We start from the raw sequence: 18,262 nt of genomic DNA, 5'->3' as shown, positions 1-18,262 counted from the left end.
TCCACAGGGTCGGGTCCTCTCCTCTCCAGGCACTGGATGGCCTGGAAAACCCGATCCATCGCTTCGCCCAAGCTGGCTAACATGTTGGAATGCTCCTGGACCCGTTCAACGGCTTCAGGCATATTCCCCGCTCCTGCTGACTCCATGCTGTTGGGTGTGTGATTCTGTAGCGGGTGATTTGGACGGAGTCAGGCGCAGGAGGTGTAAATCACAGAATAATGGTTTTTTCGGCCAATGCAGCGGTTCACAGCAATGCGTAAAACAACTACAGTGCGACTTAACGGCGCACTGGGGAAAACAAAACACACAGGTGAATATCCCGGCGATAAAGTACATAATGCTCCACCGAGCTATCGACACCTCCACATGGAAACAATCACACACAAAGACATGGGGCACAGAGGGAATACTTACACAGGGACTGATGAGGGGATATGAACCAGGTGTGTGTAAAAAACAAGACAAAACAAATGGAATGATGAGAAGAGGAACGGCAGTGGCTAGAAGGCCGGTGACGACGAACGCCGAAGCCTGCCCGAACAAGGAGAAGAGGCAGCTTCGGAGGAAGTCACAGACACATCTCAACATCAACTGTTCAGAGGGGACTGTGTGAATCAGACCTTCAAGGTTGAATTACTACTAATGGACACCAATAAGAAGAAGAGACCTGCTTGGGCCAAGAAACACGAGCAATGGACCGGTGGAAATCTGTCCTTTGGTCTGGATTTTTGGTTCCAACCGCCGTGTCTTTGTGAGACAAAGTGTGGGTGAACGGATGATCTCTGCATGTCTAGTTCCCACCATAAAGCATGGAGGAGGAGGTGTTATGGTGTGGGGGTGCTTGGCTGGTGACACTGTCTGTGATTTATTTAGAATTCAAGGCACACTTAACCAGCATGGCTACCACAGCATTCTGCAGCAATACGCCATCCCATCTGGTTTGGGCTTAGTGGGAATATCATTTGTTTTTCAACAGGACAATCACCCAATACACCTCCAGGCTGTGTAAGGGCTATCTTACCAAGAAAGAGAGGGAAGGAGTGCTGCATCAAATGACCTGGCCTCCACAATCCCCCGACCTCAACCCAATTGAGATGGTTTGGGATGAGTCGGATGGCAGAGTGAAGGAAAAGCAGCCAACAAGTGCTCAGCATATGTGGGAACTCCTTCAAGACTGTTGGAACAGTATTCCAGGTGAAGCTGGTTGAGAGAATGCCAAGAGTGTGCAAAGCTGTCATAAAGGCAAAGGGTGGCTATTTGAAGAATCTCAAATATAAAATATATTTTGATTTGTTTAACACTTTTTTGGTTACTACATGATTCCAAATGTGTTATGTCATAGTTTTGATGTGTTCACTATTATTCTACAATGTAGAAAATAGTAAAAATAAAGAAAAACCCTTGAATGAGTAGGTGTGCTCTCTCTCTCTCTCTCTCTCTCTCTCTCTCTCTCTCTCTCTCTCTCTCTCTCTCTCTCTCTCTCTCTCTCTCTCTCTCTCTCTCTCTCTCTCTCTCTCTCTCTCTCTCTCTCTCTCTCTCTCTCTCTCTCTCTCTCTCTCTCTCTCTCTCTCTCTCTCTCTCTCTCTCTCTCTCTCTCTCTCTCTCTCTCTCTCTCTCTCTCTCTCTCTCTCTCTCTCTCTCTCTCTCTCTCTCTCTCTCTCTCTCTCTCTCTCTCTCTCTCTCTCTCTCTCTCTCTCTCTCTCTCTACATTCCAACCTGGAGGGCTGCTTGCCATTGTCACGTTATTGTGTTAGTGCTGAAAGCCCCATCCCCCCTCCACTCCCCTATAATCAGATCCTGCTATTGAGTCCCTGCCAATCGCACAGACTGCCTGTTTCAGCCTCAATCACACAAACAAATAAACAGACAGTGAAAAATTGCACCTTTTCTAGTTCACAAGTTAAAATGAAGAAGGAGGAAGCTCTGTCATGTTTTAGTTCAGCTGAAAATGTCTCGGAAAAAGTCACTGGAAAAAGTATATTGAAGTGAAGCCCTTATTCATAATTGAACCAACATGCACAGTGGTTCAAAGCGTATTGTAAAGTCATGCCATGAGTGAAATGCAACTGATTGGCTGTTGCTGTCCGTTTCCAGGTTTGTGATTGGTCGAGAGCGTCCGGGCCAGGTGAGCGAGGTGGCTGCTCTGATCCAACAGACTCTGGAGCAGGAGAGGAGACAGAGAGAGATGCTGGAGCAGCAGTACGCCCAGTATGACGCTGATGACGATGAGGTGGGTAGCCTACTGCCCCGCTGTTTCACCCTCCTACTGATACACCTGGTAGTGTGGCCAATCAAATCCTATACAGTTTTATTAACTGATTCATAGGAGCTAGGAACCTTCTACAACAATGGCTAACTTACTTAACCACTAGTACACTCTTCTACATATCAGGTATTCACAAAGCATCTCAGAGTAGGACTGCTTATCTAGGATCAGTTTAGCCTTTTAGATACAGTATATGAACAGGGGGGATCTGATCCTAAAACAGCCAGTAGCGGTGCGTGGGTAAAATCACTGGGGAAGCCTAGTCAGAAAAAAATGCCATATTGCAACCTATGTGTTGTGATAATTGCGTTGTTTGCTCTATAACCTGTTGGTTCATATGCCTTGCGACCGTGATATACAGTTGAAGTCGGAAGTTTACATACACTTAGGTTGGAATCATTAAAACTCGTTTTTCAACCACTCCACAAATTTCTTGTTAACAAACTATAGTTTTGGCAAGTCGGTTAGGACATCTACTTTGTGCATGACACAAGTAATTTTTCCAACAATTGTTTACAGACAGATTATTTCACTTATAATTCACTGTATCACAATTCCAGTGGGTCAGAAGTTTACATACACTAAGTTGACGGTGCCTTTAAACAGCTTAGAAAATTCCAGAAAATTATGTCATGGCTTTAGAAGCTTCTGATAGGCTAATTGACATCATTTGAGTCAATTGGAGGTGTACCTGTGGATGTATTTCAAGGCCTACCTTCAAACTCAGTGACTCTTTGCTTGACATCATGGGAAAATCAAAAGAAATCAGCCAAGACCTCAGAAAGAAATTGTAGACCTCCACAAGTCTGGTTCATCCTTGGGAGCAATTTCCAAATGCCTGAAGGTACCACGTTCATCTGTACAAATAATAGTACGCAAGTATAAACACCATGGGACCACGCAGCCGTCATACTGCTCAGGAAGGAGACGCGTTCTGTCTCCTAGAGATGAACGTACTTTGGTGCGAAAAGTGCAAATCAATCCCAGAACAACAGCAAAGGACCTTGTGAAGATGCTGGAGGAAACAGGTACAAAAGTATCTATATCCACAGTAAAATGAGTCCTATATCCACATAACCTGAAAGGCCGCTCAGCAAGGAAGAAGCCACTGCTCCAAAACCACCATAGAAAATCCAAACTACGGTTTGCAACTGCACATGGGGACAAAGATCGTACTTTTTGGAGAAATGTCCTCTGGTCTGATGAAACAAAAATAGAACTGTTTGGCCATAATGACCATCGTTATGTTTGGAGGAAAAAGGGGGTGCTTGCAAGCCGAAGAACACCATCCCAACCGTGAAGCACGGGGGTGGCAGCATCATGCTGTGGGGGTGCTTTGCTGCAGGAGGGTCTGGTGCATTTCACAAAATAGATGGCATCATGAGGAAGGAAAATTATGTGGATATATTGAAGCAACATCTCAAGACATCAGTCAGGAAGTTAAAGTTTGGTCACAAATGGGTCTTCCAAATGGACAATGACCCCAAGCATACTTCCAAAGTTGTGGCAAAATGGCTTAAGGACAACAAAGTCAAGATATTGGAGTGGCCATCACAAAGCCCTGACCTCAATCCTATAGAACATTTGTGGGCAGAACTGAAAAAGCGTGTGCGGGCAAGGAGGCCTACAAACCTGACTCAGTTACACCAGGTCTGTCAGGAGGAATGGGCCAACATTCACCCAACTTATTGTGGGAAGCTTGTGGAAGGCTACCTGAAACATTTGACCCAAGTTAAACAATTTAAAGGCAATGCTACAAAATACTAATTGAGTGTATGTAAACTTCTGAACCACTGGGAATGTGATGAAAGAAATAAAAGCTGAAATAAATCATTCTCTCTACTATTATTCTAACATTTCACATTCTTAAAATAAAGTGGTGATGCTAACTGACCTAAGACAGGGAATTTTTACTAGGATTAAATGTCAGGAATTGTGAAAAACAGAGTTTAAATGTATTTGGCTAAGGTGTATGTAAACCTTGACTTCAACTGTATAGGCCTAAAGCCAAGACATTAAGAAGACACAGTGGCAGAATAAATTCAACCACACCTTTGTTTCATCACAAAACCAGAGAGCAACCTCTATTTGGTGGAGTCCACAAAGCATTTTGTTTCTGCATAAATGTTTCCGACATTTTCGGACTACTAAACAACTATTGATTTAGAACCACGGAGAGTTACCGCAAGTGGAAAAGAAAACAGGAGCTGCCACCATTATTCCAGAACCATTTCAACTTCAAATCAGCTATGCTTAGTCTAATACAGTGACAACTAAAAGATTCCAAAAACAATTTAGTCCAATCAACGTAATCTAAATATCATGTGGCTGTCCATGGTTCTGATTTCTCTGTATATGTGTGTGTGTGTGTGTGTGTGTGTGTGTGTGTGTGTGTGTGTGTGTGTGTGCGTGTATAAGTAGAAAAAAACATGTTGCCTAAACAGTCTATGACTATCTTGCTCACTAGCCAAACTTCCTTTCATGGGCAACGATACGCCAGGCCAGCTAGTTAACATTATCCTACTACATCTAGCTACATATTGAACTTCCATTCTCTCAGGACAGAGGCATAATGTATGAATTTATGGTTGGATCAGAATCGCCGTTATAATCATTGTACGGAGAATTAAGTAAAACCACAAGTCCAAATCCCTATCTCCGTCTATGGCTAATTTAGGAAAGGGCCAATTTAAGCTAGATAGCTAGCCACCGGAGGACAACAACACAACGAGATGCAACAATACAAGTTTCTTTAAGTCAAATGACATTTGGCTTGATGTGATGTGTGATTGGTGTGAAGCCAAATCCAAACTGGCTTCCCTTGACAATTTTTTGGGTGTGCCAGGACCATTCACAGTTGAGCTTAATCAGTTAAGCTCAACGCTGATTGGCTATACATTATTTTTAAATGTATCAAGCTAGGCCAAATGCTCGCTGGCTTCCCTTGCATTCAATGCTATGGGCGGCTACAATGTCATACTATTTTTAACATGACAGCATCAAATAAATGGGCTACACATACAGAGACAGAGGGGCGCTGTTTTGCTCACTCAGATGCGTTCTCTGGTGAGATACATTCAGCCTCTTGCGAATTGAAGGAAAATTATGAAACACAGTGAGACGAAATATTCATTTTTGTATGTATTTATTATTTATTTATTGATACATTTTTGGGGGAAGCCTGGCTTCTCTTGGCATCCATGAATACACGCCACTGAGATCAGCACTCCTACTCTGAGAAGCTTTATACGGCCCCAGATCTGTTTCAGCATACTAATGACAGACCTGTGTGGTCAAACTGCACTCCAATCCTCTTCTACAACAGGTCAATCTTGGTCATGAGTTGTGGTTGTGGTTGTCATTATGTCATGTCAAATCAGGCGTTGCTAAACATAGCTCAAGAATAATGTGGCTGTTCACTTAAAAAAAGCCTCTAGGGCTGTTTTCCTGTGTTTGAGTGACTGCGTATGTGAAAACACACTCAATGGCAATACTCTCTCTCAGCCAACATGTTTTCCTGCCTGTGTTTTGTTTTAGCACACACTAAAGCCCATTACCATACACTCATCATTAGTGGGTCAGGAGGCTGGAGGACAATAAAGCCACCATTTCCATAATGGGTGCGCGTTGCCATGGCAGCGAGGCTGAGGGTTTATATTAAAGCCCCATTTAGAGGCGGCAGTGGGAGACGTCGGGTTAATCACCATGTATCTAGGCGTAGTGATGCACATCCTATAGGCTCTGGTCTGGTGATAGAGTGGGGGAAAAAAGTATTTAGTCAGCCACCAATTGTGCAAGTTCTCCCACTTAAAAAGATGAGAGAGGCCTGTAATTGTCATCATAGGTACACGTCAACTATGACAGACAAAATGAGGGAAAAAAATCCAGAAAATCACATTGTAGGATTTTAAATGAATTTATTTGCAAATTATGGTGGAAAATAAGTATTTGGTCAATAACAAAAGTTTCTCAATACTTTGTTATATACCCTTTGTTGGCAATGACACAGGTCAAACGTTTTCTGTAAGTCTTCACAAGGTTTTCACACACTGTTGCTGGTATTTTGGCCCATTCCTCCATACAGATCTCCTCTAGAGCAGTGTTGTTTTGGAGCTGTCGCTGGGCAACACGGACTTTCAACTCCCTCCAAAGATTTTCTATGGGGTTGAGATCTGGAGACTGGCTAGGCCACTCCAGGACCTTGAAATGCTTCTTACGAAGCCACTCCTTCGTTGCCCGGGCGGTGTGTTTGGGATCATTGTCATGCTGAAAGACCCAGCCACGTTTCATCTTCAATGCCCTTGCTGATGGAAGGAGGTTTTCACTCAAAATCTCACGATACATGGCCCCATTCATTCTTTCCTTTACACGGATCAAACGTCCTGGTCCCTTTGCAGAATAACAGCCCCAAAGCATGAAGTTTCCATCCCCATGCTTCACAGTAGGTATGGTGTTCTTTGGATGCAACTCAGCATTCTTTGTCCTCCAAACACGACGAGTTGAGTTTTTACCAAAAAGTTCTATTTTGGTTTCATCTGACCATATGACATTCTCCCAATCCTCTTCTGGATCATCCAAATGCACTCTAGCAAACTTCAGACGGGCCTGGACATGTACTGGCTTAAGCAGGGGGACACATCTCGCACTGCATGATTTGAGTCCCTGGCGGCGTAGTGTGTTACTGATGGTAGGCTTTGTTACTTTGGTCCCAGCTCTCTGCAGGTCATTCACTAGGTCCCCCCGTGTGGTTCTGGGATCTTTGCTCACCGTTCTTGTGATCATTTTGACCCCACGGGGTGAGATCTTGCGTGGAGCCCCAGATCGAGGGAGATTATCAGTGGTCTTGTATGTCTTCCATTTCCTAATAATTGCTCCCACAGTTGATTTCTTCAAACCAAGCTGCTTACCTATTGCAGATTCAGTCTTCCCAGCCTGGTGCAGGTCTACAATTTTGTTTCTGGTGTCCTTTGACAGCTCTTTGGTCTTGGCCATAGTGGAGTTTGGAGTGTGACTGTTTGAGGTTGTGGACAGGTGTCTTTTATACTGATAACAAGTTCAAACAGGTGCCATTAATACAGGTAACGAGTGGAGGACAGAGGAGCCTCTTAAAGAAGAAGTTACAGGTCTGTGAGAGCCAGAAATCTTGCTTGTTTGTAGGTGACCAAATACTTATTTTCCACCATAATTTGCAAATAAATTCATAAAAAATCCTACAATGTGATTTTCTGTATTTTTTCTCCTCAATTTGTCTGTCATAGTTGACGTGTACCTATGATGAAAATGACAGGCCTCTCTCATATTTTTAAGTGGGAGAACTTGCACAATTGGTGGCTGACTAAATACTTTTTTCCCCCACTGTATATGTATGATATATAATATACTGTATATGTCTGATATATGTATGCATCCCCACTACCCATTACATCATGATTAGATAGATAGAAATTCACAGGTTGATTTAGAATGGCATTTGGCAATGTTGTGCAGTTGGTGCTTGGTGCTTGGTGCTTGGTGCTTGGTGCTTGGTTCGTGTGTGTGTGTGTGTGTGTGTGTGTGTCAGACCTAGGATAACTATAGTTTTAACAATGCTTTGTGTAAAGCAGAGGTTGGAACCAATTTTTTTCCCAATAAAGCAAAATAAAGTTCTGAACCGGTTCAGAGAAAAAAAAGTTACAGTTTAAATTGTTCATTTCTGTTACTTTTTAAACCTCTGAAATCTAAATCACTTTCATTCCTGGTTCTAATTCTGTTCCTTGAAACATTTTGTTCATTTCCGGTTTCTGTTCTGTTCCCTGAACCAGTTCCAACCCCTGGTGGAAATTTATATAAATATAAACGCAACATGCAACAATTTCAACTATTTTACTGAGTTACAGTTCATATAAGGAAATCAGTCAATTGAAATAAATGCAATGGATTTCACACGACTGGGAATACAGATATGCATCTGTTAGTAACAGATACCGTTAAAAAAAAAAGTAGGGGCGTGGATCAGAAAACCAGTCAGTGTCTCATTCAGCATAACACAGCTCCTTCGCATAAAGTTGATCAGGATGTTGATTGTGGCCTGTGGAATGTTGTCCCACTCCTCTTCAATGGCTGTGTGAAGTTGCTGGATAGTTGGCGGGAACTGGAACATGCTGTCGTACTAGTCGATCCAGAGCATCCAAACATGCTCAATGGGTGACATGTCTGGTGAGTATGCAGGCCATGGAAGAACTGGGACATTTTCAGCTTCCAGGAATTGTGTACAGATCCTTGCGACATGGGGCTTTGTATTATCATGCTGAAACAGGAGGTGATGGCAGGTGGATGAATGGCACGACAATGGGCCTCAGGATCTCGTCACGGTATCTCTGTACATTCAAATTGGCATCAGGAAAATGCAATTGTGTTGTCCGTAGCTTATGCCTGCCCATACCATAACCCCACTGCCACCATGGGGCACTCTGTTCACAATGTTGACATCAGCAAACCGCTCGGCCACACAACACCATACATGTGGTCTGTGTTTGGTGAGGCCGGTTGGACGTACTGCCAAATTCTCTAATACGACGTGGGAGGCGGCTTATGGTAGAGAAATGAACATTACATTATCTGGCAACAGCTCTGGTGGACATTCCTGCAGTCACCATGCCAATTGCATGCTCCTTCAAAACTCGAGACATCTGTGGCATTGTGTTGTGTGACAAATCTGCACATTTTAGAGTGGCCTTTTATTGTCCTCAGCACAAGGTGCACCTGTGTAATGATCATGCTGTTTAATCAGCTTCTTGATATGTCACACCGATCAGGTGGATAGATTATCTTGGCAAAGGAGAAATGCTCACTAACAGGTATGTAAACAAATTTGTCCCCAAAAATGTAGCGAAATAAGCTTTATTTTCTTATGGAACATTTCTGGGATATTTTATTTCAGCTCATGAAACAAGGGACCAACACATTACATGTTGCGTTTTATTTTTGTTTAGTGTATTTTTCCAGGGGAACAAATAGTAACTTTGGAGGTGACTACAACTATTTGAATACAGATCTCAGAAAGTAACTACTTTCGTAAACTATTTGAAAACAGATCTGAGAAAGCAACTACTTAAAAAGCATATTTGAATACAGATCGCAGGAAGTGACTACTTTTCTGAAACTATTGGATTGGCTGCCTTCAACTAATGGCAGGGCTGTATCTGGAACTGCATGCTGAAGATAGAAATACAATGAATAGGGCACACATAATCTCCTCTACTATTCAAATGTATTTGATCTACACAATACATTTCTACAGTGGCTTGCGAAAGTATTCACCCCCCTTAGCATTTTTCCTATTTTGAGGGTTTGTATCATTTCATTTATACAACATGCCTACCTCTTTGAAGATGCAAAATATTTTTTCTTGTGAAACAAACAAGAAATAAGACAAGAAAACAGAAAACTTGAGCGTGCATAACTATTCACCCCCCCAAAGTCAATACTTTGTAGAGCCACCTTTTGCAGCAATTACAGCTGCAAGTCTCTTGGGGTATGTCTCTATAAGCTTGGCACATCTAGCCACTGGGATTTTTGCCCATTCTTCAAGGCAAAACTGCTCCAGCTCCTTCAAGTTGGATGGGTTCCGCTGGTGTACAGCAATCTTTAAGTCATACCACAGATTCTCAATTGGATTGAGGTCTGGGCTTTGACTAGGCCATTCCAAGACATTTAAATGTTTCCCCTTAAACCACTCGAGTGTTGCTTTATCAGTATGCTTAGGGTCATTGTCCTGCTGGAAGGTGAACCTCCGTCCCAGTCTCAAATCTCTGGAAGTCTGAAACAGGTTTCCCTCAAGAATTTCCCTGTATTTAGCGCCATCCATCATTCCTTCAATTCTGACCAGTTTCCCAGTCCCTGCTGATGAAAAACATGATGATGATGGGATGATGTTGGGATGGGATGATGTTCTCCGGGTGATGAGAGGTGTTGGGTTTGTGCCAGACATAGCGTTTTCTTTGATGGCCAAAAAGCTAAATGTTAGTCTCATCTGACCAGAGTACCTTTTTCCATATGTTTGAGGAGTCTCCCACATGCCTTTTGGCAAACACCAATGGCTTTTTTCTTGCCACTCTTCCGTAAAGCCCAGCTCTGTGGAGTGTACGGCTTAAAGTGGTCCTATGGACAGATACTCCAATCTCCGCTGTGGAGCTTTGCAGCTCCTTCAGGGTTATCTTTGGTCTCTTTGTTGCCTCTCTGATTAATGCCCTCCTTGTCTGGTCCGTGAGTTTTGGTGGGCGGCCCTCTCTTGGCAGGTTTTTTGTGATGCCATATTCTTTCAATTTTTTTATATTTAATGGTGCTCCGTGGGATGTTCAAAGTTCCGGATGTTTTTTTATAACCCAACCCTGATCTGTACTTCTCCACAACTTTGTCCCTTACCTGTTTGGAGAGCTCCTTGGTCTTCATGGTGCCGCTTGCTTGGTGGTGCCCCTTGCTTAGTGGTGTTGCAGACTCTGGGGCCTTTCAGAATAGGTGTATATATACTGAGATCATGTGACACTTAGATTGCACACAGGTGGACTTTATTTAACTAATTATGTGACTTCTGAAGGTAATTGCGTGCACCAGATCTTATTTAGGGGCTTCATAGCAAAGGGGGTGAATACATATGCATGCACCACTTTTCCGTTATTTATTTTTTTAGAATTTCTTTAAACAAGTTATTTTTTTCATTTCACTTCACCAATTTGGACTATTTTGTGTATGTCCATTACATGAAATCCAAATAAAAATCCATTTAAATTACAGGTTGTAATGCAACAAAATAGGAAAAACGCCAAGGGGGATGAATACTTTTGCAAGGCACTGTATCTGAACATTTAGTAAATATCCTTTCTCTTGAATATCCATTGCCCCAGGTGTACATAATCAAGTCAAACCAATTAACCAATTATATTTTGTACAGATAAGTATAAATAAGTTCTGACACTCAACTAATGTATGGCTCTTTCAACATGCCACTGAAAAGGTTGAAAGCTGCAATACATTTTAATTTTATGATACCTGAAAATAATTCAAACCCATTTTCAAACATTGCAAACAGCAAGTTGGATGCTTAGCAAAAACAACTTCGAACCTCTTTGTCCATCTGAGGGTAAGTGTTCTTGTTTCAAACTCACACTATACCATCTATACCATCTTTAAATGGATCTTTAAATGGATTGTTTGCTCATAATACAAACTAACATGATTTTCAACCTACCTTGGCTGTAGTTGATTCAAGAAGGCAGTTTTGGGATATCTAGTTTCCTTTTGACACTTAATAGCCATATTTTGTTACTGTTAGCATTCTCAGTAACACTTAACATCAACCTGTTCTTGTGCCTTTGCAATAAAGCAACATTTTATTAGCACATTGTTACATAATACTTGGGTAATTGCATTTTAATTGCATAATAATGAGCTGAGAGTTTTGTTAACTACTGTACACAAGAGGAATAGTGACTTATTCCACTTATGTAATAACTCCATTATTATGTAATTATAAAGCAATTTCCAAAGTCCTATGTAACAACAATGTTGCTACTGTATTAATCACAAAGTTACTAACAACTTGATGTCAACTGACGAAATTGTATGCACTCACTACTGAAGTCGCTCTGGATAAGAGTGTCTGCTAAATGAGTAACATTTAAATGTCACTCATTATGAAAATGTATTTGTTAGTCATTTTGAAGCTGCAAAAGTGTTCTACTCTGTTGAGGTGTTTCCATGTCCCTCATTTAATTCTAGGCTAAATTAAGATTGGTGGATTGATTGTTGTCACTGAGAGGGTTGTATTGCATATCTGTCTGTGTGCTGGAAACACCACCCAAACCAAAAGCTTCACAGCTTTCTGATGTTAACAGTTCCAAGCTGCGTTTAGGGTGAATAATGTGCCATGTGGTGGGAACTTAATCTAATATTTATGGAGCTATTCATATTAATGCTGTCATTTTATTGCAGGGCATAGATCATCCTACAGAATCCATAATTGTTTGTCATGTCGGTTATGCGTAATGGATGCTTTGCTAGTTTCAATTCAGTGTGGATTCCCCAGTATGGAGTCCCAAGTGTGGATTCCCAAGTACCGTTTTAACTGCCTGAGGTAGCTATGGATTCTGTAGGAATGTGAAATGTATTAGTAAAGGATTAGTAATGATAATTCAATCATCAGCATTATACTGTGTGCTGTCAGGCTGTAAGGCTTAAAGTGCGTCCAAATGGCACCCTATCCCCTATATAGTGCACTACTTTCGATGAGGCCCTGGTCAGTAGTGCAGTGTATATAGGGAATAGGGTGCCATTTGGGACTCAACGTCAGTCCTGAAGGTGAAGAGGTAATGAAGAAGACAGTGCTTCAGTGTATAGGAGGATACCATTATTATATATGGTTGAGTTATGATGATTCTCTTCCATGGCCTTAGGGACATCACATCTCTCTATGCATGGAGGCTACAACCAGAGAGAGCGAGAGAGGAGAGAGGAGAGAGAGGAGAGAGAGAGAGAGAGAGAGAGAGAGAGAGAGAGAGAGAGATGTGGCGAGGGCACCGCAGGGCAAACACACAGGGTTACATCTCTGACTGGTGGATTAACACAGCCCTGAGTAAATCAGCAAGGCTTTAGACGTGACTGTCCAGACCTGAAGATTTTCCCCTCATCATCAGCCATGTAAACACACACACACACACACACACACACACACACACACACACTATAAAGGCAATATAACAGATATTTGTTGAGAGCAGCAGGAGAGAAATCTTCTGCTGTACCATAACAAAGAAAGCACCAGATGTTTCTAATAATGTTTCAGTGTTAGCTGTAGCAGTGTATGTGTGTGTGTGTGTGTGTTTGTGTGTATGTGTGTGTGTGTGTGTTTGCTCGACTACTCTGTGAGCTCCAGCATCAGTGTCTCTGAGGTGTCAGTCACCCAGTGTGATTCTGGAAGAAGGACCAGAGAGAGGGGCCCGGATGGACGGCCCCATGCCAGGATGGATCATTCGATCCTGGGTAGAGCACTCCCAGGGCCTGGGTCTGCTTGGCTCTCCTTGCCTGGCACTCTGCAACCAGATCTGAGGCTGCTGCAGGCTGCAGCTGAGTGAAACTCATCTTTCCTCACCTCACCCCCCAGCTTTACCTACCCCCCCAACCCTGACCCTCTCCTCAACTCCCTGTCCCTCTCACTTCTCACTTTGACAGGACCCCTGTCATCCTATACCCAGACCTGACAACTGGTCTCTCTCTCTCTGTGATGAGTGTGATAGAAGGAGTCAGGCGCAGGAGGGTAAATCACAGAATACAGAGTTTATTCCGTTGTACACAGTTGCGCTGGATAGTGACAACAAAATACAGGCACAGGGGAACAATCTACCCCGGCAATACAAGGTACGGGTAGCTCCAACAAAATACAGGCACAGGGAATAATCTACCCCGGCAATACAAGGTACGGAGTAGCTCCAACAAAATACAGGCACAGGGGAACAATCTACCCCGGCAATACAAGGTACGAGTAGCTCCAACAAAATACAGGCACAGGGGAATAATCTACCCCGGCAATACAAGGTATGAGTAGCTCCATCGAGCTACACTCAACTCACATAAAACAATCACCCACAAGGACAAGGGGGCAGAGGAAACACTTATACACAGACTAATGAGGGGATATGAACCAGGTGTGTGTAATTGACAAGATAAGACAAATGGAATGATGATATATGGAGCGGCAGTGGCTAGAAGGCCGGTGACGACGAACGCCGAAGCCTGCCCGAACAAGGAGGGGAGGCAGCCTCGGCGGAAGTCGTGACACTCTCTCTGTCTCTCCCTCTCCCTCTCTGTCTCTCTCTGTCTCGCTATTTCTCGCTCTTGCTCTCGCTCTGTCTCTCGCTCTCTGTCTTTCTCTCTCTCTCCTTTCCTCATAATAACACAGCCTCTGATTAGTTATGGAAAAACTTCCGTTATGTAGTTAACCATCCTCTCAGTGCTGTTGAGTTTTGGAGGTATTATTGTGAAGCACAGAGCCTCTACCGTCCCCTTCCAGCCTGAGAAAGAGAGCTGAATTTACAACCTTGGCTGAGAGAAAGCTTACGCTGGTGTATTTGTTGTCCTCACTGTAAAAATGATTAATCGTTTTCATTATCAAATGAAACACTGGAGTGGCAGGCAGCGCTTCTTAAAATAGGAAGGGATAACTCAATTAAAGTTAGACCAAGTCAGAACAACGAAAGAGAAGATGAAAACAGTAAACGAGCTTTAGATACATAATACTGTGTGTTCTCAGTGACGTGTACATGTACGACTGTTATGATTTAACTGGATAGAACCCAAATGCAGACAAGTACACCAAGCCAGAGAAGTTTTAACAGGTTTATTTACAATGTTCAAAGTCCAGGTTTCCAAATATAGGGGAAGAGCAAGTCCAGGTACAGGGAGGGTAACAGATCCAGATCAGGGCAGGTGTGGTACCGTAATGTCCTAGTGTCCGTGGTGAGTCCAAAAGAGAGGTCCGGTAATGGAGAGCAGGATGGTGGTGGCAGGAGTGAAGCGGAGGCAGGAGTCAGGTTCCAAATATCTGTGGCACAGGAGAAAAAGTAAATATAACAGGCCAAAAACACAAAGAGCAAAAATAACCAGGTTGAGTCGGCAGCGAGACTAACATTGTCGTCTTGACTATGATCTGACGATGAGTGGTAAGTTTGACCCGGGTCTTAAAGGCTGAGGTGATTATGGTGAATGAGCTGCAGCTGGAACCCTGACTCCCGCACACCAGACTTCACTCCTGCAATCAAGGACAGACAGAGGGGAGGGAGAGAGCTACCTAGCAGTAGTAGGCCCTAACAGTACCCCCCCTCTACGGACGCCACCTGGCGGCCGACGGGGTTTATCGGGATGCCAACCTATGAAACTCTCGGACCAGAGCAGGATCCACAATGAAGCTCCTGGGCACCCAGGAACGTTCCTCGGGACCATAACCCTCCCAATCCACCAGGTACTGGAAACCACGACCTCGGCGGCGAACATCCAGAAGTCGCCGGACAGTGTAGACCGGACCCCCACCCACGATCCTGGGCGGAGGAGGGGGACGAGAGGGCGGGCACAGAGGGCTAACCGATACAGGCTTAATCTGGGAAACATGAAAAGGTGGAATGAACCCGTAGGGAGGCAGGAAGCTGTAGCTTAACCGCAGCAGGGGGTTAACAATAGACAGTATCTTGAACGGTCCTATAAAACGAGGCGCCATCTTCTTAGACTCCACCTTCAATGGAAGGTCCCGTGACTTCAGCCATACCTCTTGACCAGGGAGAGTAACCGGGAGCCTGGGACCGTGACGGTTGGCTTGCCTCTGCATGTACGCCGAAGCTCGGGACAGAGCTACCCTGGCCTTCCTCCAGACCTTGAAGCAGCGGCGCATGTGGGACTGCACCGAGGGTACCGCAAGTTCCCTCTTGGGAAGGGAACAGGGAGGTTGATAACCCAGAGCACACAGAAAAGGAGACAAACCAGAGGAAGCGTTAGTCAAGGTGTTATGAGCATATTCCACCCAGGGGAGCATGGAGCTCCATGACCCAGGGTTAGACCCAGTGACACAGCGAAGAGCGGTCTCCATCTCCTGGTTCGCTCTCTCTGTTATATCTAGCCTAGTTGTAAAAGAACGGACATCTGCACAGTTTCACATTGAACATCACTCTGTCGTTTAATGACATGTGCCACGCATTCTGACAACCCATTCATCCGTAACGCAGCACACTGTCGTAAACCATAACAACGTACAGTACGACGTACAGCACGTCGTACCATACATAACATTTCCCCCCCTTTCCAAAACCAGGGACTGGTACCATATATAAAATGTCCATAGGGCAAGAACCCTAGAGTGATACCTGTAAGAAATAAACATTAACCCTTAAACGGATGGACTCTCCAAACTAGCCAGTTCAGTCCATTAACCTGGAGGTTGACTAAGACACCTAACGGAGCCTAAGAATGAAAAGAGGTTAAGTAGTCCCCCAGATAAGCAGGGCGAGTTCGTGCCCGCATAGGCCTTTCTTCCACCGTCACCGCTTGTGGCTCTGGCCCTTGGGGAACCCACAGAGGCTGGGGCTCAGGTGGTAGTGGTGGAGGAGGTCCATCCGGTGGCGTCTCTGGCCTGCATGTCTGTTTTGTGTGCCTTCGTGTTCCTTGAGGGCAGGGACTTTTCTGAGGCGGCTGGCGTGCCAGCGTGATCCATTGCTCATCATGAATGTGGCGGGCCCCAGTTGTCGACTGACCTGCAAGGGAGTCCGACCAGAATGAGGCCATTTTGTTGCACCGCTGAGGCCGTCGGGCTCGGACCCAGTCTGACACTTGAATGATCGACTTCTTCACCCTGTGTGCCTTGTCAAAACGCTGTTTCATTGCTCTTTGGTGCCCGGTCACTGCCTGCTGTTCTTGGGTGCGCCTAGTCGCGGTTCTGCTACTCTCTGTGTTCTGAGTCTGTCCAGTGGCAGTTCCATCTCACGACCTAGCATGAGGGGGGATGCCGGGGAGACCTGTGTTGTTGTGTGTTTGCTTGCTCTGTAGTGCATTAGCGTTTGATTCAAAGCAGTTTGGAACGTGCACCCCTGGACCAGGTGCGCTCTGATGCCGTTCTTCAGCGTTTGGTTGAAGCGTTCCACCCCTCCGTTAGCTTGTGGGTTGTAGTAGGCCGTGCGGATGTGTTTGATTCCCTTGTTGCTGAGATATGAGGAGAACTCGGCAGAGGTTAGCTGGGGCCCATTGTCCGTGGTAAGGGTGAGGGGTAGGCCCCACCTTGTGAACAGGCTGTCTAGGATGTCCACGATGGCCTGTGCTGTGACAGTTCCGACAGGAACCACTTCTGGCCACTTAGAGTGGAGGTCATACACCACCACCAGGAAGCGCTGATGGTGAGGGACTGCGTGTCCATGGATCTCGCCACAGATGTCCAGTTGGATGTGCTCCCAGGGTGGGACGGCATGCGAGAGGCTGCAGGGGGTGGGGCGGACTGTCCTGTTTTCCCACTGAGGAGGCATGCAGCACAATCCTGACCAGGGCTTCAATGTCGTGGTCGATGCCTGGCCACCACACAAGGTCTCGACATCGCTGTTTGACCTTGACTATGCCCAAGTGACCCTCGTGCGCCATGGATAGAACACGCGCACGCAGGCCACTCGGGACCACAGTGCAAAACCCTCGAGAGACACAGACTTCTTCCCAGCAAGAAAGTTCGTGCTTCACTCTGGCGAAAGTCGCCAGCTCTTCCGGCACATGTGCTGGCCATCCAGTGCGTATGTAGGTGCGCAGGGTAGACAGTGTGGGATCCTGTTCCGATGCTTGCTTCAGCTCCTCCAGTGAGACGACTGACTGAAGAGGAGCGTAGAGCATTTGTACAAGCTCTGTTTCGTTGTCGTCTGGCAAGACGGTTGGAGTAGGAGCGTCAAAGGAGCGTGAGAGGAGGTCTGCCACCACGTTATCCCTCCCCGGAGTGAACTTCAGCTGATAGTCATACTGTCTGAGGCGGTCGGCCCATCTGTGCAGCCGAAGTGGCTTGTGGCCAGTTCCTGATGCTGACAGTAGCGTTGTGAGGGACTGGTGGTCGGTTCGGAGTGTGAACAGACGGCCATATAGGTAGAGGTGCCACCTTTTCGCACGCCCAGACACAGGCCAGTGCTTCTCGTTCGCCCACAGAGTACCGTTGTTCTGTGGGGCTCAGGGCCCTTGAGGCGAAGGCGACAGGGCCTCTCAATGCCATTCTGCAGCTGTGAGAGGACAGCTCCTAGTGCTCCAGCTGAGGCGTCACATGTGACAATGGTGTGGCAGACGGGGTCAAAGTGAGCCAAGACTGGGGCTGTGGTGAGCTGGCTCTTCAGTGAGCGGACCGCGTCTGAGCAGGCTGCCGTCCAGGCCCATGGCTCATCCTTCTTGAGGAGCTGGCGAAGGGGCGCTGTGGTCTGAGAGTAGTGGGGCAGAAACCGGAGGTAGTAAGCTGTCATGCCC

The 18,262-nt window shown here is 45.3% G+C and overlaps 1 pseudogene; it reads left to right on the top strand.

Moving 5' to 3' along the window:
* The window catches only part of LOC121572089, a 134,658-nt pseudogene that overhangs the window by 74,476 nt on the left and 41,920 nt on the right, over nucleotides 1-18,262 (top strand).

The sequence above is a fragment of the Coregonus clupeaformis genome, chromosome 8, assembly GCF_020615455.1.
Source record: "Coregonus clupeaformis isolate EN_2021a chromosome 8, ASM2061545v1, whole genome shotgun sequence".
Lineage (NCBI taxonomy): Eukaryota > Metazoa > Chordata > Actinopteri > Salmoniformes > Salmonidae > Coregonus > Coregonus clupeaformis.
Note: the sequence above shows the minus strand (reverse complement) of the source record. Positions and strands in the feature narration are given on the sequence as shown.